Source organism: Cyanistes caeruleus, chromosome 18, assembly GCF_971803275.1.
Source record: "Cyanistes caeruleus chromosome 18, bCyaCae1.hap1.1, whole genome shotgun sequence".
NCBI classification, from domain to species: Eukaryota; Metazoa; Chordata; class Aves; order Passeriformes; family Paridae; genus Cyanistes; species Cyanistes caeruleus.
Genome location: NC_141718.1, coordinates 5,884,123 through 5,909,750, shown reverse-complemented (window position 1 = coordinate 5,909,750; position 25,628 = coordinate 5,884,123). Strand labels below are relative to the sequence as shown.

The following is a 25,628-nucleotide window of genomic DNA, read 5'->3' as shown; positions in this document are numbered from 1 at the left end:
TGTAAATTGTACCACATTAACTGCTGAGCTCTTTGCTTCTAGAGTCCATTTAAGATTTGGCAGCACTGAAAGGAACAGCAGCTGAGGATGGGAATGGGAGCACTGTACTGTCAGGCCAGCTAAAAGATCTGTGCTGCCTTTTGCACAGCTCAATTCTTAACACCAGCACAGCTGCAACTACAACCTCGAGTCTACCTGAGTAAGATGATGTGATCAAACACCCTTAGTTAATTAGTGGCAGTGCCTTTACCATTCTCCAAATGTTGTCTTTTATTAGACACCAATCAGGCTATAATTTTATATGATCCTGGGCTGCTTTTATTCTGTTAATTTCATGCCCATTATTGTCCATCTTCTTTATATCTAATGAAATGCTCACTTAGTATAATTGATGAGCTTTTCTAGTCAATTCTGCAAATGTGAGTGACTCCAGTTAAACCTAGGCTTCCTGGTAGTACTGACTCTGCTTTTATTATTTCCACCTGGGAATGCATTTCTGTGTTGGATAAAGGGGACTGTAACAGATGCTCAGCATCCTTTGGCTGTCAGTGTAACCTTGGTCACATCACTTAACCTGTCTGTGCCTCACTAACAAATGCCTCATCTGCCAGCATGCTGCATTTGTGTGTTGTGCTTTTGGAGGCAGAGCCTGTGTGTGGTGCAGTTGGATCCCATCCCTGCTGCACTGTAGAGGTGCCTCTTGTCACAAATATCAATAAATGCTGCTGGGATGGCAGGAGAGTTACATCTGCCTGTGTGCACACAGCCCCTTCACAGACAGAGCAGGGAAGTGCCGTCCCCTGTCCCTCATTAGAACTGCTCCATTGTTTGTGTCCCTGTTCACTTCATCCCCAGGGTTAATCAGGAGCTGTTAATTGCCCTGCACATATGCTGGGTCTGCACTGGAATGGGGGCACTGCTTGGCTCTGCACTGATGACCAGCAGGGCTCATTTCCTCTGGCAAGGTGTCACAAGTGCACTTTTCCAGCTGACTGGACTCTGTGTGGTCACAGAGGCCTGGTTGATGTCCCTGGCTCTTGCAGGACTGCATCCTGCTGGGGGCTGTCTCACCAGGGCAGTGAGGAACCTCTGGAATCCTCTCCAGGAACGAAGCTGCAGCACGTGCCCGTGTTTCTACCACATCAGTAAAGATCATCCCGCGCTAGCAAAAGCTTTCACAGGCCAGCAGGCAGGAAAAACCTTCACATCTTCTCAGGCAGAAAGCCACCAGTCGTGTGCTGGTGTTAATTAGCAAAATTCTGATTAAGTCCTTGGAGCAGTGCCAGCTTGTAGCAGATGAGGAGCTGATCCAGGTGGAGTTGGTGGATATGGCACAAAATAGCGTGGGCTGAGAGCACCCTGGGGATGAGGTGTGCTGAAAGCAGAGCCCAGAGCAGCAGCCATGCTGTCCCAGTACCAATTTAGTCTGGGGTTTCTTTACTGGTACTTTATTTACTTGCTTATTGTGTTTCTCTATCTACCTACCTCAATTTAAAATGAGAAATCTATCTCTGTTTAGACGATAGATGTGTGTCCCTGCCCTCCTGGGGTACACTGAGCCAGCAGTGTGTGGTTCAGGTGCACACAGACATGCTGACTGCCTTGGGGATCCCCTCAGGGAGAAGGAGTATGGGCACTGGGCTCCAGTCCTAAGGGACCTGCTTAGGAAACAGGTTTGTTCCCCCTTCAGCTCACCAAACTGGTGATTTATAGGAAATCCTATTGATTTATAGGAAAATCAATCAAATACAGACAAAATACAGTCATTAAGTTTCTGAGGAAATTTGCAAGTGTTTTCAGCTCTGGTCATTAAGTGTATGTTGTTAATGCAGCATCTCAGCATTTCCAGCTATCCATCACAGGAGTTTTCTGGTTACCCCATACCCACACAGACACGTTATTCTGCTTCAGTGTCTGGAAATGTTTCTAGATTTAATGAGTGAATCATCATCTATAGAAAGACATGAGTTTACAGTGTCTTAAGTTTCTTGCATGAAACTTACATCTCTGTTTTTCCCTCTTGATCATTACTGATATATGCATTCAGGTATGGGAAGCTTAGGGGAAAAGGTTCATGAGGTGTTATTTTTGTCCTTGCAAGTTCATTACAGAGATGTATCACAATTTTAATTAAAAAAAAGTAATCATTATGATACTCTTAAAGCACAGAAGTTTGCCCTATTTCTCTTCTTCCTCCTTTAGCTAAAGCCCACACAATTATACCCTTGATAATCATTCAGTGAAAACACTCAGCACATTATAAGTTTGAGCTATATTAAAAAAATGGAGACTAATGTATGGCCTCTGTTGTTCTTTCTAGTGAAGAAACCTGTCTCCAAAGAAGATGTGGACAAGCATAGGGAATCTAATAATTTTTCTGCTGTTTATAGAACAATATCCTCCTCCTGTACTGTTCAATGTCAAAATACTGTTCTTACTAGGCACCTGCCTATCAGGACCTCTGATTTAAATGTCAGGCTAAACTGAGCTGGGGCATAAAATTCTTCAAGTTGTGGACTGAGGAACCTCTTGTGCAACCAAAGTGCCAGTGACCACATTTACCTTTCCCAAATAACCTGAGTTTGTTCCCTCTTTCTGGGTGAGATGTACAAGCAATGAGATTGCTCCTGCTTGAGCAGCCAGCATGTGAAGCTTCATGAACTCTGGCCATTCTGAGATCCTCAGCCTCATGCTGGCTGGCTCTGCAGGGTACAGCTGCCTAATCTGCATGCACAGGATTCCCTTTCCTCCTCATTTACATGGTGAAGCCTCTGGGATGAAATGCAGAAGCTCTGTAGTAGTTCCGAGTAGTTACTTGGCTGCAAAAAAAAAAAATAATAAAAAAACAAACCAGAAACTCTGAGTGCATTGAAAATATGGGCAGTCAGAAGAGAACAAATGCCTGATCATGTGGCATGATGGAAGAGCTGTGATAGTTTGTCACCACGTCTCTGGAGATTGCTCTGCTTTCCCTTCTCAAGAAAAGGAGCATTTCAAATGCTTCATTTGCAGTTTCATGTGATTTCTATTAAAGACAAGAGGCATCATTCAGTGTTGTATTGTCATGCTGGAAGAATGTTGGTGGCTTTGAGTCTGCAGTAGACTGGAATTATGTCTGGAATCTTTTATCCCCTGCCTTTTGTGATGGATCCCAACCAATTATTTGACACAGCGAAGGTTCAGCAGGTGTGTAATTGTAACAAGCAGTTTAAGAGACTCTGCTGAAATGAGGGGGGTGGGAATAATAAGATGTGCACAACAGTTGTAGACATTTTTTAGAGTACTTGTTGCCATCACAGCTCTGGAATAAGAAATCAGAGCTTGGAAGCACAATTTATCCAGGGCTATGGGAATATCAGCTTAGGGTTATAAGGCTAAAGGCATGACTGGCTGGAGAGATGTAATGGAAAGTGCTCTGGGAATGGATTCAGCAGCTGAAGAGTCCTTGGATGCAATGAAGCTAAAGGTGTGGAGAGACAAATCAGTGACCTTTTAGGAAATTGCCTTTCCAAATCATCAGTGAAATCATCAAAGTGACAGTTTCCATCTCAAAGTCAGCTGGTGCTTGAGCATTATCAGAAGCTCGAGATGGAGATTCCTTGTTTGGCTCGTTCAGGTGGGAGGATGGCTCACTGCAGCCTGTGGTGTCTGTGACAGTCAAGGACAGGGCTGTGTGTGTGTCACATAAAATGAAATCCAAGGCCTGGGTGTTTAGGTAGGCACTCCAATAGAGCAGAATTCCATGGCAGCCCGTGGTACCACCTCACTGCCTGCCTTAAGGAACAGCTCTCTCTGTCAGCCAGCATGTGCTTGCTGAGAAATGGGAAGTGCAGCATGTGAGCCTCAGAGCTGGATGTGTCCTCCTGGTGTGTGGGGTGGGGAGGGAAGGATCTGAGCACTTCAGGGGACAGGAGGAAATGGAGCTTGCAGATGGAAGTGTGCAGCGTCACAAGGAGCACACGTGGCTGCACATCTGCAGCCAAAGGAGCATCCCTCACTTCCATGTCTTGGGAATCCACCACATTCACTTAGGTTTTGCTGCACTGGTTTGATATAACCACTAAATTTCTAGGTTGGTGATATTTTTTCCCCCCTCTTTCTCCTCTGGCAACTGCACAAAACATTTTCCCTCAGTCCTGTGGGGTTTTTTTCCAAATAATGAGTTGGAGTTCTGCTCTTTGGAGCTCTATTTCTTTCTTTCCCGTGCTGTTCTCTGTGATGAGTGTGGTGGGAGCATTTGCCTCCCCCAGCTGCCTTCGTTGTGGCCAGCTGCAGAACAATTGGTGAGACACCATCTGGCTGTCCCTAATTTGCACCAGCTGTAGGTATAATCAGCAGGATGATTGCAAAGCCCCTCTTCCTTCCATACAGAAATCCTGGAATGCAAATGCAGTGATGCATGGATGTGTAACGGGAGATTGAAAACACGCCTTGGTTTTCAGAGGGGCACAAGACCTGCATTCTGTTATTTTTGTACAAATGTAAAAGCATCTGGGTCAGGGTGTACCTGATAAAGGAGCTGCTGATGTTCAGCTGCTGCAGCTTCTCCAGGGTTGGTTTTTCTCAGTGCAGGTGAGTTGGGGCACAGGCACGGGGAGATTTGCTGTTTGTGCCTCCTTGTGCTCACACAGAGCCCTTTCTGCAAGCTCTTGCCTGTTCAGATGTGTTTAGATTTTAATCTCTTAAATCTGAAAGTTTTCCAAAGGGTGCAGCCAGTCAGGACTTGCCATGTAACCCCCCATGGAAGCCAGCAAGTTAATGGTTAATTTAGGCTTATTTTGTCTGGTTAAAAGTGTCAGGATTAAGCCCTGCCTGTGGCACTGTCTCCACCTCACATTAGGTGTGGAATTTCAGCACCTGTAGCTCCTTTTGCTGCAGCTGCTCAATCATTCAGTGAGCCAGACCTTCCAGAACAGCCAGAGCTGGGAGATTTCTGCCACTGGCTTTTACCTGGGACTTCACCTGGATTTTAGCTGGTCTGTCTTTTTCAAAACTAAGCCCTGGTGTAACGACCTGGTGCTCCTGCTGTCCCAGAAATTCAGGCAGGGCATTCCCAGAGGTTTGAGGTCCTGCTGGATGGGGTTGTCCTGGCCTGGTGGAACACTGTGTCACCAAGCTGTGCTGAAGTCCCTCAAAGCCACGTCTGCTGTAAACCTCTGCAGCAGAGGCTCGTGTGATGTTGCATTTGAATTATTTAAGTAGTGCAAAGTACAAATAGCTAATGAAGCACTTTAATCATAGATTGTAGGGTTAAGGATTATGAAAAACTTGCAGAGAGGTGTAGAGGAGTGACAGTATGGAAGGAGGATTACTTAAAGCAGGTGGCATTTATCATCTGTTATGTCAGAGTAGTTCTTTTTTTTAGTTAAAGCAATCAGTATTCATATTCTTTCACATCTTCCAAAAATCATTGCATTGGTAAAAAAAAATAAATTGATGTTTCTCTCCCATGGGAGTGAAATTAATATTGACCAGGAGGGGATTGTACATATTTCAGTCTTTAAAATGCGTGGCAGGACGACTCCTTGGTTAAGCCCAGCCTGCTCATAGGCTAGAGATGGAAGGATGTATGAGAAACAACAGTTAACATATTGATTAATATCATATGAAAAAACACTGTGTTTTGAGAATAAAATAAAAGGCAAGGTAAGGGTATGTGTTTGAGTTTTAGGAGATTGCTCCTAAGAACAACGTTAATTTTAAAAAACACATAATGACAAAAAGGTTTTCAATAGAAAGTGATCAATTCCACTCATATCAAGACTATTAATCTTGCTACTAGTTCAAAGCAAAAACAATTGTCAAAAAAGCCAAACCAAACAACAAAAAATGTCCTCCATTGTGCCTAACAGAAATAGCTGCACAAAAGCTCTTCAGTGGAATTTAAATTTCTGATTAATTAGACTGCAGTGTTAATTAGTGCCAGTGGTCCTGAGACAAATCAGGTAATTAGTGAGTTGCATATCCAGTGGGGAAGCCCAGCAGAACACCTGTTTCAGATTGGCAGAACTGATGCAAATGGAAGATTGGCAGAGTGTAGTTGCACCCCTGTTAATTTTCCTCATTCTGTGGCTTGTACTGCAACCATCTGTATGCAAGTTTGGGTTTGTGAGCAATATCTCTGACCTGATAACAAACCATGATCCTCTGTTAGGCTGCTAGTGCTGGGCCAGGTATTGCCCAGCTGATGTGAAGAGGGTGACTATCTGGAACAAGTTATTCCCAGTTGTTTAGGCTGCAGTAATTAACAGTCGATCAGGTCTGTGTAAATGGATTAACAGCACCTCAGGCTCTCAAGACAAACGTGTAAACCTGACACACCAAAGTGAATCTGATCCACAGAAGGTTTGAATCAAAAAATAAGCATGTGAATTCTCCTTAAAATTGTGTTGGATCACATAAGGTTTCACCTCTGTGACTGACTGGGTGTTGGCAACTCCTGCTCACCTGTGATGAGAACAGAGTAACCACAAACCTGTCAAAGGCAGGTCCTCTCATTCCTGAGACTCTGCTAAGAACTCCCTGTGTGGTTTTACATGTTCATACCAATACTGATAAATGCAGTGTTGTTTCTTAATTAAACCCCTTTGTGTTTTGGCAATTTTTTTTTCTCCTTCTGAGAAGGGATTTATCTTTGACTCTGTTAAGTTACAGAAACAGACATTACAGATCTTAGGCTTAGGAGAAGTTCAGTGTGAAACAATAGCTGGTGTCTGCTGCATTAGGGGAAGGTGTTTGAACACAGCTCTGAGCACTAATTAGCTGCTCTAGGAACAGAGAAATACTGTCTCCATTCCTACCAAAGGTTTTATGTTAAGCACAGAAACTTTTGTACCCTGATCAGATGCACTGTCTACTTGGAGATAATGGTCTTTTTTTTTCTTAAAACAGGCACATCCAGGATTAAGATTTCAGTTTGCCTTAATTAAGGATGTCATTGGTTGAGTGCAGGGCTGGAAATGTCCAGGTGCCCTTTGGGGCACGGTTCATCTCTGTTAAATGCCATGAGTTCCTCTGGGTAATGATCTGCAATATGAAGCACTGTCAGCTCCAGGGCAGGCTGTAAGAAAGGTGAGGTTCAGAGCAATTTACTCCATCTGAATTTGACACTTTGTGTTGACACAGCTCAGATCTGATTAAGTTCAAGAGGCAGAAAGTTTGTGTTAGTGTGGAGTGGCACTGGAAACCAGAGCTTTGGAAGTACCAGGGAAGAGGGAAATGTTGCTAAGGAAATGGGTTTATTTAATACCCTGTTTTTCTACCAGCCTGTTCCCCATCAACTCCAATAGGTCATTCTTAACTTGATACAAATAGAGTGGAAAAATGCATCCCTTGGCCTTGAGCCAAGCAGACTCAGCAGAATGTTGAAAGAAAAATAAAGCACCAATCAAGTTAGCAAATAAAAGTGGAGATTTGTGTCTTTCCTCTGAGAACAGTTGATGGTTTTTAAAAAGTCTTGTGATCAGAAACCTTAAAAATCTCCTCTCAGCACAGGAAAAGTGCTCCATGGTAATACTTTGGACTCTGTAATTTTTTTTTTTCCCCCCCAGGAAAACTCAATCTAGTTTTATAATATTTTTTACAAGCAAATAAAAATACCATGTAAGACACAAGTTAAAATACTGTGACAACCAACCAGGGTACAGGCCAGTATCTCATCCTGCTAGTGCCTTAATCTTTTTGGGGATGGACATTTATCTAAGTAACAATGGCAGAAAACCTGGGCAGTGTGTTAGGTGGGGCTGATATCTCTTGCTAGACCCATGGATTTAATTATAAGAGAGAAAAATGCAGTTTGAAGCATTCAGGCCCATCCTTTTTCCTGAAATATAAGCCACTTCAGTATTCATGGGCCATCATGTGAAGGTGAAAGTGGACTCTGAATGTCTGGCAGGGCTTTAGTTTAACTTAAACTGAGATAGAAATGTTAAAGGCAGTCCTGGACACCAACTTAGCTACAGTCTCTGGTCAGAATAGTGTTGTGTCAGGGCCTTTTATGGTCTTGTTAGATGTCTTGGGGCTGGCTGGAGCTGGGTAGCTGAGGCTGGAGGTTTCCAGGGTGAAGTTTCCTCATCTCTGTCCACATGGGCAAATGCTCTGTGTCTCTGCAAAGTGCTCAGCAATAACTCACAGCAGACCCTGCAGCAGGGCTCCTCAGCAGGCTCTGCTTTCAGCCAGGCTGCCTTGGGTACCTGGCTGCAATTGTCACCTAAATGCACCCCTCCAGAGCAGCTGCAATCACAAAATCTATGACCTTATGGAAATCAGAGCTGGAGTGCAGAGACCTTGTGGGCTCACAGTCTATCATAACGACCTCTTCAGCTCGATAAATGCTGTGAACACAAAGCCAATTCCATCCTTCCTCTCTCAGTTTTGAGCCAGGGCAAAAGCTAAGGTTAGATGTAAACCATGCCCTGATGATGGGCATGATCAAGGTGCCACCATGCAAAGGCTTGGGGTTAAACTGCCTGAGCCATTTAGCCTTGTTAATGGGGTTGCCCTGGAGCTATCTAGGTAGATGACAAAACTGAGATTTTTCTCGAGGTTTCTAGATTTGCTGGAGGCCTTCAGCCTTTTGGGTGTTAGCTGAGCTCAGAAGGAAGATCAAGTAAATCATTAACTTTGTGAAAAAGGTGCCAAGGCTTTTGTTGGTGCTCCCTGCTCTACTGCAAAATGTGTCAGATACATCTCTTAATTTCTGGGGGGACTACAGAAAAAAAATCCCAGTACTTGAAATCCTCTTTTGCTCTAAAGAAACTTGTAACAGATCCTTTAACAGAGGCATGGGAATGGGCATTCTCCTTTCATGTTATTTCCAAGGAGGGTTTCCACAGTAATGAAATATGCCACAGTCAGTGATAGCTCAGCTGAAAAAAATCGGCCAGTTAAGGAGAGGCTCAGCATATGGGCCCCTTTTGCACCATCTTAAATCACTCTTACATTTTGAATTGTCTATTCCTGATAAATCTGTCCAACGTTGCTAGGTTTGAAGTGTGTGGAATTAATGCATCCTTATGGGATGTGTTCCAGCTGAATTCGGCCTTGTGTAATTCATGGCATTGGAAGTGGCCCAAAGTGACACTTTGTTAGTTTTCCTTTTGTCTCTTGTTTAAATTTTATTTTTATTTTTACCAAAGGGCAATTGCTATGCAAAGTACCTGTGAGAGCTATCAACATTAGAAATATCTGTCACTGTAAATAAATTTGTGGAGTGTTTGTGGCTTATCTCAAACCACACTGATCAGACTACAGGCTCTGAATTAAAATGAATGAAAACTGAAAGCAAATCCTTCGTTTTCATTTACACAGGTCATGAGCTGCTGATGTGTGAATAGTTCCAAGAAGATAATTAATGAAAAGATGCCCTTACTTAGTGTTAAAATGAATCCCCCAAACTGTCTTGTCCTTCCCAGAATCATGTGTAGCTTTCTGAGCCAATTCAAATGTGTACCTGAGTGAAAGGGAAATCAGATAAACTGGAGGAAATGAAACTTCCACAGGCAGTGGCTGAGTTCAGAACAGCCTCTGTGAAAGCAGTGAATGTACTCAGAAACAGGGCTCAGAGAAGTCTCTCAGGGAAAAAAAAACAAAAAAACCTCACGTTGCTAACACATAAATGAAAACATTCTCTAATTAGCTACATGCTCTATATGATATAGTACATATTCTATATTTGTGTGAGACCTCTGTATGGGCCAGGCAGGAGCCAGGTGAGCCTGCTGGGGCAGGGTGGGGTCAGCCCTGCTTTGGAGACCTCTCCCCAAGCCCTGACAGGCTGCTGTAGATTCCAGATTGCCATCGTGCAGACTTCTGAGAGCTGGTGGCTGAAATACCTGCCTAGTGATAAATACTGCTAATAACAGATCACTTGAATGCCTGTGGTTTCTGGCTAGGTCATTTGGAAGCAAAACTCTGGACTAGTGGGGCACCCTGGTGATGAAACAAACCTATTAGCACTTTACTTGCAGTTTAATTAAGTGTAGAGGGCTGGATTTGCTTGACTGGAAGATTCTGGAAGAGATCCAGCTCTGTCAGCCCTGGACTCGTCCACTAATTGCCCTAATGCAGGGAGTAATTTGGAGATGTTCTGTGGAAGTTTGTCCATCAGAATCCATCTGTTAGGAAAAGAGAACTTGATTCAAGAGCAGAGAGTGTTTCCAGCTGTAGTTGTGCCCTGTCCTGGCAGAAAGGACACTCCAGCAGAGCTGAGCCATCCATCCAGGCTGGGCTGCAGACTGACCTTTGCTGAGCCCAGAGTGCTGCCCTGGGGCAGTGCTGCTGCTGCTGCTGCCTGGCCAGGGAAACAAGCTTTGCTAGAAAATTTTGGTGAGCTGGTGGTTGGTTTGTTTGGGGTTTTTTTTGTTTTTTTTGCTAGAAAAGGTGATTATTCCAGTTCAGCATTTGTGCTCACAAGATTCTTTTGCATTCCAGTCTACTGGTCCTTATTCAGACAGAGGCATGCCTTGCTTTTTCTTTGGGAAATCTGCTTGTCACTTCATGAGATCACTTACAGCTGAGTGACAGGGAATTTAAGTTTCTTCTTTTCTTTGCTATTGTTGAAGAATTCTGCCCCATCTCTCGTGTCACCCTGTCACTCTGGGATGATGTTTGTGGAACAGAGATGCTGTGGCACAGCTAATCAGCCCCCTCTTATTCTGCCTTGGTGTCACCCAGTCTTGCTTTCTGTGTTACAAAATCCTTGACTCATCTGTTGCTTAAACAGATTTGACACCTGGCTTTCAAACCCTCCTGGCAGGGCCAAGAACATGGGCACAGTGTTAGAAATGTGCTCGGTATCCATTGGCTTCAGGGAACAAGTGCCAAGTTCTGAAGTTTCAGGGTCAGTGCCAACTAGATTGAGCAAATAGCCCATGGTGCCTCCTGGCCAGGCTTCTCCCTCCCCATCCTCACTTACCCCTGGACTGGAACCGAAAAATGATGTTTCCATTTTTTTCTTCTTCTACTCCCCTTTCCATTCCTTCCTTTATCTACCAAATCAAACAACTCCAATCAGAGACTTTTCTTATCTCTTGGCAGTTCCAGAAACTGCCCTTGAAATGCTAGAGTTTGAGAAGAGTGTGTAGCAGAGCATCTGGAAAACTTATCTTCCACAACTTTGTATCACTGCTGTACTGCAATTTTCTGCCTCTGTACTCTAGCTGACCTATACGTATAATAGAAAACTTTCTCCGATATTTCTCATAGTCAAAAGTTGTCTTATCTTCAAGGAAGAAGAAAATAGGTTCATTACTCAGAGAAAGACAAGGAGATGTCATCCTATGGTAGGGTTTTTTGAGTGCTTTGTTTGAGTTTTGTAAGTGACCACTTACTGAACTGAAAATTGCAGGGGGAAAAAAAAAGAAAGCACAGCAGCTTTTCCCATTACTATTTTGTTTTCTAATTAATCCTGCCCATTCAAGCTTTATCTGCTTTGCTCATGCAGAGTTTGCTTTTATAGCTTAAAAAAGGGTTGGGGGGAGGTGTGAACACCCTCCTCTGCTAATGCATTTTGATTGCTTTTCCCCCACTGCTGGAAGGCTTTTAGAAACACCATGGCTCTTAATTTTTCATGTGACACTGGTTTCCCACCGCTCTGGCTTGTTCAGCCTGGTAAACATTTTGCCTGAAGGATTGCATTTCCTTTGATGCACAAGGTGGCAAGCTGAAAAGTTCCAGCCACTGTTGATTGCATTGATGAAGACATAATTAAGACAGGCTAATTTGTGTGAGTGTGTGTGTTTTTAATAACTTCTGAATCAGCCTCGTGGAAGTGAATGGTTCCCAAGGCTAATCACTGCAAGCCAATCATGTGGTGGGCAAGTGCTTTGGAGAGAAGGAATTCCCTGTGACAGGGGATAATGGCTTGGCTTTAGCTTGGCTGGGTGACTCGAAGTCAGCCTCTGTGGTAGCCAATTTTTGTGGACAATATTATCATGCTGCTCTGCTGCCTGTGGTCCCCACACAACCAAAGGTTTTTTTCGTCCTTGTTAATTTGTGAAGCTGATTGTCAAGTTTTGATGGTGTAATAATTGTGTTTTATTTGGGAAATGAGGAGCTGTGTGTGTGACTGTGTGTGGTCCTTCCTGCTGCAGCAGTTTCTTCCTGACCAGCACGTTTCTCTTCTAGAAAATGCAGCTTTATCAGAATTCAGCTTTGCAGTATGTGGCAGTTGGGTGAAACTAGATTTTGAAAGAAAAATAGAGTATCTGAAGAGGATCAGCTTTTAGAGCTGCAACATTGTGGAGCAGACCTGATATTGGCATCAATTATTTTCTTTATTTTTCAGCTAAAATAAAGCCAAGTGTGTTTAAAAATGCCCATGAAATTAAGCTTTTCGAAGAATTATTATGGCTTGGAAGAGAAACTACACTCCAAGAGCATTTCTTCTGGAACAAAAATTCCAATTTTAGCTAATATTGGTGATACAGAAGAATAGTACCTATCTCTTTGATGTGCTGTGCACTCACAAATGAGTGCCTATAACACCTCAGAGTTGAATAGGTCCATGTAAGTGCTATTATTGTTTATTGCTATTTAGCATTAGTAGATTTAGGTCTCTCAGGAATCCGATTAAAGCAGAAATAGTGATATTCAGGTCTTCATGTTCCTATTTGTCTTTCAGTTGGTTTTATTTCATTACCTTTGAGACTACTTAGGGAATGATTTCTGACCCTCCCTGGGTAATTTCCTAATCTGTTAATGCTAAAATATCTTGGAGAGTCCAGATCTCAGGCTATTTTTCTTCCCCTAAATGTTTCATGGAGCCATTTAAAAAGCCCTTGGAAAGTATAAAAACAAAATCCAGGCAGTGTAAGTATGCATGACTTTAAATTACATGGACCCTAATTCTGTGACAGACAAATCCCTCTTTGTATGCAGCATCATTCCCCCCCTCTGCAGCCTTTCCTGGCTAAAGCTGTCAGGGCAAAGTGCATTTCAAAGCTGAAATGTCTCAGTGTCAGAACAGTGCTGGTCTGTCATTGCTCTTCAAAGTTTAATGTGGTATTTAGAGGTGAGATGGAAGAGATGCAGCAGCCCTGCAGCTGGCTCTGGTCTAAACAGCTCAGATCCTGAGGGCCCTTGTGATGGTGCCATCTCCAAGGTGCTGAATAAAAAATATCTGTGGCTCCAGGTGGAACCCAGTGGTTTGTTTCAGGAGTTGGAGCTCCCCAGCTCGCAGCCAGATGAAAGCTGTGACATGTGCCTGTGCATCCTAGAGCTGCATCTCCCAGCTGCACTGCAGTCATTCCCTCAGGAGCTGGGGAGTTCATCACTGCTCTGCTGGGGGAAAGCTGGGTGGAGGAAATTACTTTGCACAGCCTGAAAGCAGAGCTCTCTCTGATCTGATGGGGAAGAAATTGGTACAGATCTGTGCCCAGCTTTGGCATAATTGCATTTTCAGACTGTTCAAGCCTTCCTTCAGGTGTTGATCATATTGTTGCTCCATTGCCATCTAAATGGTGCAGCTGTAGAGACAACCCTTGAGCTGATTTGGAAAGGACACAGGCAGAGATGAAGTTTGGGGATGCCATTCATTAAATAATGCCCAACTCTAATTGTGTGTGTATCTCTTCTGCAAGGAGGCTGGAGCTGGCAGATGTGTCTGTGATGGGGAGGGCTCTGCTGGAAGGCCCTGTCAGAGTCAGGGACACCCTGCAGAACAGACACACATTCCCTTTGGTCTGGCTGTAGCTGATGAGGCAGCAAGCAGGGGAGAGCTGTGTTTCCCCAGCCTGGCTGGATGCCTTTCAGCAGAAATGTCTCATTCTGTGAGTTAAAGGGACTTGACTAAGCACTGCTCTTTACACAATAGGCTCTGGTAGGATTTCATAGGCATTTCCCTTTAGTGAACTCATTTTTCTCATCTCTGTTATGGCTGGAGCTACTGAGCTGGGAGACTCCTCTAAGAATAACTCTGTCTTCTTGGTTGTGATCTTTAATGTTTGTGTCCACCTGAGTCCTGGTCCTCAGAAGGAAGTGAAAACACAGAGCAGCCAAACTGTAATTTCCTTGGGCGAAGCAGCAACGCTTCCAAAACGTAACTTTTCTGCTTTCAGTGATAAAGGTTCAGCTTCTGAGCTGGAATAGGAAGCAGAAATTTCCACTTGAAAATAAAGATATATACAGTTGTACTTGTTTTTCTCCAAAACCTTCTTAATCACTTTCTTCTAAAGTGCCAGCCTTTCTTCTAAAGGATAGCTTGTTTACCTTAAGCTCCATTTATTTCTCTGTTCTTTGAAATTCTCTTCCTTCCTATTCACTGCTGCTGTTGCCCATCTCCTGTCCTCTGTTAAATGTTCTAAGACAAAACATTCGTGCTTCTCTTTGGTGGTGAACAAAGAAATCAAAATTTTCTAAATTATGATTGTATCCCTTCCTTCCCATAAGAAGATGTATTTCATCCCACATTGAAGTCTACAGGCATGGTGGATTTGAATAAGAGGAAACCTATGGATAGTAGGAAGGGGGAGGAAGATCCTTGGTTAATTCAAATTGGAACCTTCCCCTATATCTTTCATGTTTTAAGCTTCTCTGAAATATGTCTTTGTATTAAATAGTTTGATAGGTAGAACATTTAAAATCCACTGCTCAAACTCTCTGGGAGGTATCACCCTCCTGTGCAGAGGAAAAGCAGTGCTGATGCTTCACACAGGTTGAATTTTCTCACTGCAAGGCACAGTCACAGGTGATAAATGATCCTGCAAAGCCTGAACTTTTGTGTATTATCTGCCACCAGCTTCTGGGTTCAAAGTTTCTCCAGCACATACACTTCTTCCTTTACCTGCAAAATAAGTTTGGGGTTTTTTTTGTGGAGCTACTTGTTCTTTCAAGCAGTGTCTTCTCATGCCCTTTCCCTCTGGCTTAAGGAGCCAATTTGAAACACGGGACTGTGACCTTGCACAGTGCAGAAAGCAATAGTTCCTGTCCAGCAGGAAATGTCATGTGTGTGACTGGCTTTGCACTGTGTTCCTCACCTTCTCCACTGCTGGGATGCTGCAACAGCCTCCCAGGATGCATGATTCTAAGAGGCTGGATATTACAAAAATGAAGTAAATAGCATCAGAGTACGTGTAACTCTAAACTGCACAACAGTTCAGACTGTAAAGTATTAGAGGGTGATTGTAACATGATAAATTGGCTTAGTGATAAATCACAAGGCTAAATGCTGATTGTGAACAGGGGGCATTTTATCAAAGCTAATCATTGCTAAGGATAACTCAGAGGCCCTTTTAATAAATGTGTGTGTGATGTGAAGCAATGTGTTAAGTGGTGGTGACAGGAGGCTGGGATCCTGGCAGGTGTGACTGGTAATTCTGTAGATGCAGCACAGCACAAGGAGCACCCCAGAACTGAGCAGCTGTGTCTGCTTTTGAGCAGGGCAATCTGGTGACACATTTATTACTCCCTGAACAGCTCAGGGCTGGTGATGGTGGGATCCCCTTCAGAGGTTGATGTCCTGGTGTCACACTGAGTAAACTTTGCTGGAGCAGGCTCTTGCCAGATGCCTGTGCCTCCCTCTCTCTGCCTGGCCTGGTGGCACAATGCAAACGAGCCTCTCCTGTCCATAGGGATGATGAACTCTCCTTTTACCTTGACCAGCTGGACACGTGCAAAGTAAATCTTGCCAGTATTAACAAGGTCTTTAAGGGTGTGAGTCCCAGCTAACTCTTACAATCTGTCATTGCACTTTTAAATCTCCATCAGAACTGGAGCACTGAGTCTTCCCAGGACTTTATTAATTGCATTTCATGCTACTGGGGAGGTGTGTGGTTTGTGTCTTGCATAGAAATTGCAGGCACAGCCACTAAAGATTTCAGTACTCCTTGTTTAATTCCTCCAAAACTGCTCTTGAAACTTTTAATAAGCACCAGCTTACCTTTTGTGAATCAGTGATTGGAAGGAGAAAACAGAAGTGGAATAGCTTTTCAGCTAATGCAAGTCACCTATGTTTTTGGCTGACTCTATCAAACCATGTTTCTTTCTTTAACCTTTGGATGATTTTCTTTGCCAAGGGACTGCCTGGCACCGTGGTGGCCTTAGGTTCATAAAACAAAGCGAGCATAACTTATGCATCTGAAAACTGTCATCTTTAATCTCGATTTCCAGGGTGCATTGCTGACCGAACAGCAATTTTAAAAGCTTTATTCCCCCTTTTTCTGTCAAAGAGGTCTAGTCAGAAAATAGTGGAGAACAAAACCATTTTTCAGCCCGGATGAAGTGCATAAAAATTATAAATTGATTTTTATAGTGCTTGTTGAACTTGCTTGCTCAATAATAAATTATTCCAGTTATAATGTAACCAATGCATTGCTTGTAACTACCTACTCTCTGAACAGTGACAGTCTACAACTTGTATTAATATAAACCATATTGAGCAAGCAGCAGATCATCTGCAGTGTTTCAATGCAACATCAGCACTGAAATCATGATAAAATACTTCAGGGTGCCAGGCTAGGCTGTGACAGGGAGCTGGTAATTCGGTCTGGTTCTCAGGAATGCTCTTCAGGAGCTACAATGGAGTTAATAGGAAAAAAAAAAAGGGGTTCACTGGCAATAAAGGGCTGAGTGGCACTTTATTTGTCTGTTCGAATCAAGTATCAGATGCCAATTAAAAGGGTCTCCTGCAGTCGCTAATTAAGCAGCACTGAGGGATTGATTAGCCATTTACCAATGACTGTCAGTACAAATGCATTTGTTCTATTACCCCAGCATGTACTTCAGGGGAATCGACCAGTTTCTATTAATGAGCCTGAGCATGTTCACGTGATGAGCACAGCACTCTGGCATTTAATTTGTTTTAATATAGAAACCATTAATTTTATTGACTGGCCTAAACTCTTCAGTCATGGATATGCTTTCTATTGCTTCAGAGGAGTTTGTCTTCAAAAATGACTCTCCAAAAGGAGAGGAGCCATCTCAGGAAATGGCTAAGGGTCAAATTATTGTGAGTTCCACTGGCATGCTCCAACACTCTGGACTTCCTGCTGCATTTCTGGGGCAAAAAGGTGAAGATACAAATGAGGAAACTGGTGGTGAAAAACGTGGCTTTGAAAGGTCCAAGCTGGAGATCAGTGGGGTTTTTTTTTTGTACATCTGTAGTATTCCTCCAGCCTAAATTTCTGTAGCAGGATTCTGGGCAGTTGGCCCTGCCCTTGCCTTGGCAGGGAAATCCTGAGAATGCCAAAGACTTTTTGGATCTTCAGTGCCTCCATTTCCTTCACAAATGTTTAGATGATAACTACATTTTGAAACAGAAAAATACTTTCCCCACTGTTTATCAGAAAATCTACCCTTTCATTTTTGTTCAATTTGAAGAAAACACTTGGTGTCATAATTTCCCACATCATGGCAATATTTGGCCAATATTCCTGCCTCACCCTGTTAAGTTTTTCTGATGGAGCTCCAAATGCAGCTTCTGCAGGAGATACTGGGGCTCTGAGAGACTCACCTGTGAACCCTTCCATGTCTGTGCTCAGAGCTGCTGAGCAAGGAAATCTCCTGGGAAATAGATCTGAGAGACCCAGCTGCAGCCCATGGTTTTCAAAGGCAGATTTAGTCCTGCTGTGACAGGGTTGGTGGCTTTGCTTCTGTACCTTCAGTGGAAGCTCTTTTTCCTGACTTCAGTGGGAGAATTGATGCATCTTGGAAAGGGAAGGAGTTCAACACAGGTGGAATATACTGCCTTTATTTTCAGAATTCAAAGTCTGTTTGATATTAAAATGCAAATAAGCAAGAAAACAAAAATCTCCTCAGAAACCACAATGCCTTATTCAAGATGCTGCTATTTGATGCCTATTCCAGACTTCATCCCAGTTTTAGTCTTATATGAAAGTCTTTCCTAGTTCTGATTTAATGATTGGGGAAATTAGATTTGGAATGAAAGATAGTAGGAGGAAATATTTCTTAAATTTGATAGTTGAAAGAAATACCCTTAATCTCCCTTGTTATTAGTACTAAAGGAGCTTTCAGAGAATAATAAAGCTATTGCACTAAGCTCCTTAATTCTTTCCTTTAGTCATTTCTTCTCCTTTTTTTCATTTGCTTTTTTTTGACTCTTCTGATATTAATTTTTTTGTTCTGTTTTCCTCTGCAGTTTTCATCTTCTTTCAAACTTCTGAATTTAGTACCCTTCTCCCCCACTTCTCCCCATCTCTCTTAAAAATCTCATTATTTTTTTTTTTCCTGTTGTCTCCCTCCTCCCTTTATTTTGCTTCATGTTTTCCACCAGAGCTCAGTCATCTGCTGTCAAGCCTGTTTCTGTCAGAGTGGTCACGGTGGATGATCCATGGTGGGCTGTAGGATGGCTGTGCCTGTTTTTCTGAGGGCTCCCTGCCTGCACTGCTTGCCTGCTATTGCCAGGGATGTTCTGCCTGCAAACACCACTCTGCTGTGGTTTTGTGGCAAGAAATGTGCCAGGCACGGGTGTGTAGGGATATTGCTGGTGAGTATTTTTGCTTGTTTGACTTGTTTTTGCATTGTTCTCCTCCTTTCCATTGGCAGAAGCTCTGTGCAGTCACTTTATTGTTGGCTTTGTATGTTAAAAAGCTGCTGCCAGGGCAGCTGTGGAGAAGGAGGTCACCCAGATGGCTCATTAGAACCAGAAAGTCAGGGGAGGCAGGCAAATTGATATGATAATCCTGCTATTGTGACTAAAAGAATTATAATAAGTATAATCCTTGTGTAATAAGAGTGATAATCCTTGTGATATTTGCAATGGAAATGGTTATGTGTGTGAATAACTTTCACTCAAAAACAAAGTTGTGCCTAATCAATCATCAGGTGGTTATTTTCATGGCACAGCTATGCCACCACCTCTGTGCCTTGTGGCCCCTTCCTCATTTATCAGTTTCAGTCATAGCTGTTGGACATCATTAAGTGGATTGATATGCAAATTGAGCTGAGTATAATGGTCTACAAAGGAAAGATTTGGATTAAATATAAGACACTGTCCTAATACTAGGATTTGGTGGCCCTAAATGCATATAGTGTCTGAAATTAATCTCACTATTACAGCACTTTTGTTCACATTGCATAACAGAGTAAAATGTTTTAACAAATTATTTTTGATGACTGTGATTCTCTATAGTCATAGAAACTTCACTTGCAGTTATGAAAATATAAAGGATAACAATAATTCCCCAAATCTGACAAACAGCCAGCCTCAGTATTTGATGCTGAAATCCAGACTGCTGTTTTGGCTCCTGGAACAATCTTTATCTCGTGTCTCTCCCTCACCCTTGGGATGGTCACTGTCCTGACCAAATGGCCTGATTGTCTTGGGGACCTTTGCAGTGGGACATTGCTGAAAATGCCAAGTGGCAGCTGCTGCTCATGGAGTGGCCAAACTCACCTGAGCTGTAAAGACTGTTGGAAAATGCCATCTGAGGTAACCAGACTTTCTGAGCTGACCATCTGCTTTACAGTAGGTGTTCCTACTCCTCACCAAACATAATTGCTCCTGTGATTGTTAGTAAAGGGGGGGCTATTTCTTGTAAACTTCGTGGTGATATTTTCTGAGCTATAAATATCAGTCCCTCTTCAGATATCCACTGGCTCCCATTTATCAAAGTGCCAGCCAGCCAGCAAGCAAACCCTCAAATGGGTGATAAAATTAGCTACAATCAATACTCCATTCAAAGTAATATAATTAAGCCCACAAGTTTGTGTTTAATTTCATCTTGCAGAGGACTTTGTTTCAGAAGGACCTGATTTTTGCAGTAGCCAGGGAAGATGAGCACAGATCACTTTACAGTTCTTGTTGGACAACTGCACTTACCAGGAAAAAATGTTAAGGAAAGTATGGCTGGTATGTCTGTTGCAGGGAGACAGGTATCAGCTACCACAAATTTCAGGGCAAAATAGCAAAAGTTTTATAATACAATTTTTTTTTTCTTTTTGAGGACTCCAAATTATGATGGATGCTGAGACAAACCACTTTCAAATTCATGTGATCACTGATGCATATCAAATTCAGTGTGGCAGAATGCATGTTGATATTTATAACTGGAATTATCACTTAGAGGTGCATATAGCATACAAATTAATTTTACTACCAGTTGAGTGATGAGCTTGGGCAAATGTCTAAATTTTGAATATTTGAAATAGGGTAAGGATATTAGTAGGAGTAATTGTTTGGGAGTTACACTGGCTGTAAGTAATAGAATTTTCAAGGGTTTGAGTCTACCTCTGTATATCTGATAGTTACATATTTTCATCTGCTTTAGTGGTGATTTTCCCTGATAGCTGCCCTTGGATCACTGAGATGTTTGTGCATCATCACTGGTTCATTGCCAGAAAGTGCTGCTAACTTTCAGAAACTCGATGTGGGGCATTATACCCTTGATCTTGGGGTTTGCATCATTAAGATGTGCTTGAACAAGGTCTTGAATAACAGAACAGGATGCTAGTAGTAGTACTGATGCCTTTTTAGAGATGCCATCCTGCTCCTTGTGTTCTCTCCCAGCTTTGTGCATACTTCATCCTGCAGCATTCCTGGGGCTCCTGCAGCATTCCTGGGGCTCCTGCAGCATTCCTGGGGCTCCTGCAGCATTCCTGGGGCTCCTGCAGCATTCCTGGGGCTCCTGTAGCATTCCTGGGGCTCCTGCAGCATTCCTGGGGCTCCTGCAGCATTCCTGGGGCTCCTGCAGTGGTCAGGCTCTGGAGCTGCCTTGTCACTGTCCCCCACTGCTGTAATGCTGCCATGCAATGTCAATGACACCATAAATCAAGTCTGCTCTGAAAACAGATACTTGTGGAAAGCTAAGCATCCTAGAAGTTTTGCACAGTGCACAACCCAGGCACCAGGCTGATCATCTCTTTCCAAGCCGATCCAAGCAAGATGTTTCCTTTTGTAAACTGGGGGTTGCTGCCGGCAGAAAGTTCTGTGCAGAGATAATTCTTTGAGGGATTTGTTCTGTTTCTGTTTGATCTGTTACTTTGCCTGGAAAACCCTTTCCTTTTGGCTCTTGGATTGGGGTCCTGATGTGGATGTGGGTTGAGGTGTCATTGTCTTCTGTGGAAAAAGGATTGGCAGGAATTGCACAAGGGAGTGCTGAGAGTTTGAGCAGAAGGGTTTTGGCAGCTCCTGCTTGCAGTAAATCCAGAGTGCTTGATAACACTGACAAAGGAAGTGTCAGGAGTCAGTGCCACATTAAAGAAAGCCTGAACTAATCTTTAATTTTAGGCTGTGAGAGACACTTTTATAGTGATGGGTGTACGTGTGCGTGCACACTGTGCTTCTGTGTGTATAAATAAAAACTGGTCTCTGACTCTTGTAATCCCTTCCTACTGGAAAAAAATGTCATGTTCTCACATGGATTTTTGGTCAATTCAGAAGAAGTTGTGTCTTAGCAGGTTTCCAATCAATTAGTCCTGGGAATATGCCTCTGACTGTGCACTTGTGTGCTGCCTTTAGGCACTCTGTGTAAAAGGCAACTACCCCAGGAGCTTTAGCTGTGCCCAGCAGGAGAGCAGTATTTTATGAGCTCCCTTGCATGCTTTTGTCTGAGAAATGATCATGTTTGCATTATAGGTCACTTGGAAATGTTTTCTTCTGAGCAAGTTTTTTTCTGTTCAAGCTATCATCTAACCCAGAGCCCAGCCATGCAGCTGCCTCTTGGGTAAATCCTCTGACAGCACAATTCTTGTCAAACTGTTTCACGTGTTCATCTAGGTTAGAATAACCAGAGCTGCTGATGTGTGCTGCCATCAGCAACTGCATTGGCCTGGGCACATCAGTGCCTAGAGTGGTTAATTAAAAGAAATGAGCTGATCTCTGCTCGCCCTGAGCCAGGTTAAATTGTAAGGAAACTTGCAAACAGCAAGGCCTCTCGCTGGATGGCTCCTGACAGTCAAGAAGCAGATGCTGGGGGTAACTTTTGAATTCCCTGTGCAGTTGGAAATGCAGTCATCTCAGGATGACAGAGACGACAGGACTGGAATTAAGAGCCCTGTTTGTGTCAAGCTTTGTAGAGATGTGCTGTGGCTAAGGCTGCCAGTAGCCTTGGAATGGTATCTTCCTTTAGTGATCCCTGATGGCAGCAGCTGTTTCTGTTGAAATGTACATCAGATTTGGGAGGTATATATTCCATGCTTTGGAGATGTTTTTGGTGAGAACTATCATTCATAATTGAGGTAGTGCTTGCTTCCTGGGCTTTTGCTTTGTCAGGCGTGGCTTTGCTGTGCAGAAATACTTTAAATATATTTAACTCCATGCTCTGCATCTCAGCTTCAAGGATTTGCCTGTAGCTCAGAGCTACAAATCCCTTCATCTCCCGTGTCAGGAGTGGCTCCTTTGCTCTGCAAAGGGAAATGAAGGGTGCAGATTGCTGTGACGACAGCCATGGCCTGTGCTCCACCTGCCTCACCTGTAGAGACAAGAGAGCACAAGGCTCTTCTGGTCTCTGATGTGTGTAGGCATGTGAAGCCCACACATATCAGTGTGTAGGCTTGTGATGTCTTGTCCTGCAAGTGAGTTATGCTCTCAGGTGTGTTGTGTGCTGCCACGAGTCTCTCAGAGACGGAAACTGTGAAGATCCAAATGAACATGCAGCTCGGTACAAATGTCACAAAGGTGGGTTAATGTCTAAGTGTTCCTGGGCTGTAGCTGAACCATGGAAGGTGGCCATTATCCAATGGAAGGTGGAACTCACAAGTTCCCTGAGAGCTTGTTTCTCCAGAATGTGCCTTTCTAAATGCCACTGGAAAGATGACGATGACAGCTCCATGTAGAACACTGCAAGTGGCAAAGTATTCAACAAATTAGCTCATCATCTTGGAAATCAATATAATTTAAGATGTGTGTTCCAAACAGTGGCAGCACTAATTTGAAAGTGTTCCCTGATTCAGCAGCTGAGTGGAAATACCCTTTAGAGAACAGGATGCTTCCTCCTGTTCAGCCCACGCCTTTCTCTTTTTTGGAAGTAATTCATGTTCCTTCACAGCTGGTGAAAGCAATGAGCTCCTCTGTGTCTATGAATTCCTGAGGCAGGAGGAGAAATACTGAGATAAAGAATCAGCAGAAGTGTGACTGTGATAGAAGTCTGCCAAATAAGTTGAGCAACCAGCTTAGCTTTGGTGTTGGATTTGCTTCTTCTTGGGGACAATATGGTTGAATGTGGGGTTTGGGCCTTAGAGGCATTGACTGCATTTAGACAATGATTGGATTTAGGACTGGGAAGAGCTGTTGGATAGGAATTATAGCTTGGGTAAAGGATAGAAAGTACCAAACCTGGACACTCCTATTGGTGAGTGGTGTAGTGCCTGATGGTCTGAGGTGGCAGGGGCTGACAGGTCTGTCTGGGCAGGTTTTGACCTGGGACTATGAGGTTTTGCTGTCATGAGCCTGGGGCTTGGCCTAACAGGACAGTGGGGACTGCAAGGTGTGTAGAAATCAGTGCTGCCTTGTCCTAGGTCTGGTTTGAGGCAGGGGTTTGGGACACCATTCCGGATGGAAACTGTGTGTATGTGTGAGAGGCATCTAGCCTGGCAGTCTGTATTTCCTTTAAACTGTATTTCTTCTTTAAACTGAAGAACTCACTGAGTTTTGAAGGAGCATTTAGGATAAGCTGGGCTAGTTGACGCTGCTGGTGTTTTCTTGTTCTAAATATGGGCCAGAAAATATGTATGTCTTTGCTAAAACTGATCACCCATGTAGAAATCAGTGAAACAGTTTTTTTCCCAAGTGCTACAGTAATTCAGCTCTCTCCAGAAAAAGGAGTGATCAGTCACAGAGCAGCCTCTCTGTGTCACAGTGAGCTTTATTTAAACAGACTGACTTGCTTTTTACCCTAAGCTGTGTTTGTGGGCATGGCTTCTGTTTCTTCCCTTCCAGGATGGGCACTGCTCCCGCCTGTTGGGTGCAATCCTGCTTCACCACATCAAGCTTTATGGCCCTCTCATAAAAGCAGATTTAACAATAGCAGAAGCCTAAATGCTGCAGTATTATTGCAAAGCAATCCAGGCCTCAGAGTTCCTGCTTCCACAGCCTTGCAGGAAGCTTGGCTAGACACCAACCTGACAAATGTCCTGGGGCAAACACAGCACTGGAACAAAACCAGCACATTCTGTAGGGAGCAACAAAAATGTCATGCCAAGGTGGGCACAGGACTGCCAGCACCTGGCTCCCTCCACACCTTCCTGCTGTGGACCAGGTCAGCCCATGGTTATATTTTCTGACCTGCCTAGGGTTAGTGCTGTGCCTAGGGTTAGTGCTGTGCCTAGGGTTAGTGCTGTGCCTAGGGATAGTGCTGTGCCTAGGGTTAGTGCTGTGCCTAGGGTTAGTGCTGTGCCTAGGGTTAGTGCTGTGCCTAGGGTTAGTGCTGTGCCTAGGGTTAGTGCTGTGCCTAGGGTTGGTGTTCTGAGAGCCACAAAGCCCTGAGCTCCAGGCTCGCTGCAACTTGCAAAGTCATGTCAGTGGGAACACAGGATTGCCATGTTGCTGCTGAACAAACAAGAACAAACCTGTGCCTTCAGCAGGGAGAAAAGACTATTCCTACCTCTTGTTTACAACCTTTTGTACTACTGCCACACAAGTGCACAGATATTTTATCTCCTGTCATTCTAGGGGAGATAAAATGTTCTTTATTTTCCAGAAAAAAGTCCCTCCATCCCCAAATTCTCATCATGGGATAGAAATGTCTTCATCTCTTGTTCTTTGAGAGAATCATTTGGGAAGTCACTACTTTAGTCCTACTCCAAGCAACAGAAGTTCTGTCGAGTCTTTGATAAGCTGTGTCTACAGAATTTCACTGCAGAGTTTTGTCTCTTGATTTCCCTGTGCCATTCTGCTGTGTCCTGGCTGTGCTTAGAGGATCTGTTTGTTCTTAGCAAGACTGCCCCAGGCGTTATTTCCCAAATTGTTCCAGCACAGCCTCTGAAAATCTGGCAGAGGAAAAGCTCAAATGCTGTCTCTGAGGGAGGTTTGGTAGCAAGGGCAGGTACGTGTCCAGTGAGTGTTTCTCTAGAATGTTTCCTTGTTTCCCTGGCAGGGTCCACCTCTGTGCCTGATGACAGCACAGTCCCCAAAAGCTGTCCCACACTTTGGAGCTGCTGCACTTTGAATGCAGAAATCTGGCAGCTGGTCCCAGACTTGAGGGCCTAAGCAATTGGGAACTAACTCCTTGCCAGCTCAACAGTGCAGTCCTTTGAATTGTTTTGGGTATAAAAAAAAGCTTAAACAAGATTCATCTGCTGATGCTTTTTCTCCTTTAAGGCTCTCCAAAAGCCAAGGACTTTTAGGGCATATGGGGAGTGCTTTCCTAAGCATCACCACTCAGTTTATTTTACAGCTCTTTGACACATACTGTTTCTTTAAACAGTTCAGTATCATTCAGAAGGATTGTGTGCACGTGAATGAATTTAATTTTGGATGCTCCTTTGACAGAGACTAAAGTCTGTGTGAGCCCAGATGAGGTGTTAGCAATGGTTTGTAAAAGAAAATGTCCTTAACATTGTGATGGACTCTCCTAATATGCCATTATATTCCTCATGCATTTGGCTGATACTGTTTCCTAGTGGGTCCTGAACACTGGTAACTTGTTTTGTAGTACCTGAATATTAAAAATGCATCAAGCAGCTTGCCTTTTCACAGTGCTTGGTGTCTGTGGATGCCTTTTGAACCAAGCACC

General features: G+C 43.5%; 2 protein-coding genes across 2 annotated transcripts in view; both read left to right on the top strand.

Moving 5' to 3' along the window:
- LOC147649896 (uncharacterized) overlaps positions 1-12,325 on the top strand; it is a 159,322-nt gene extending 146,997 nt beyond the window's left edge. Inside the window, exons 8-9 of the mRNA XM_086855459.1 lie at positions 6,892-7,071; positions 9,310-12,325. The gene's annotated coding sequence lies outside the window, so the exon portion shown is untranslated. The remainder of the gene's footprint in view (positions 1-6,891; positions 7,072-9,309) is intronic.
- GALNT9 (polypeptide N-acetylgalactosaminyltransferase 9) overlaps positions 1-25,628 on the top strand; it is a 410,584-nt gene that overhangs the window by 198,192 nt on the left and 186,764 nt on the right. The gene's annotated exons all lie outside the window — the stretch shown is intronic.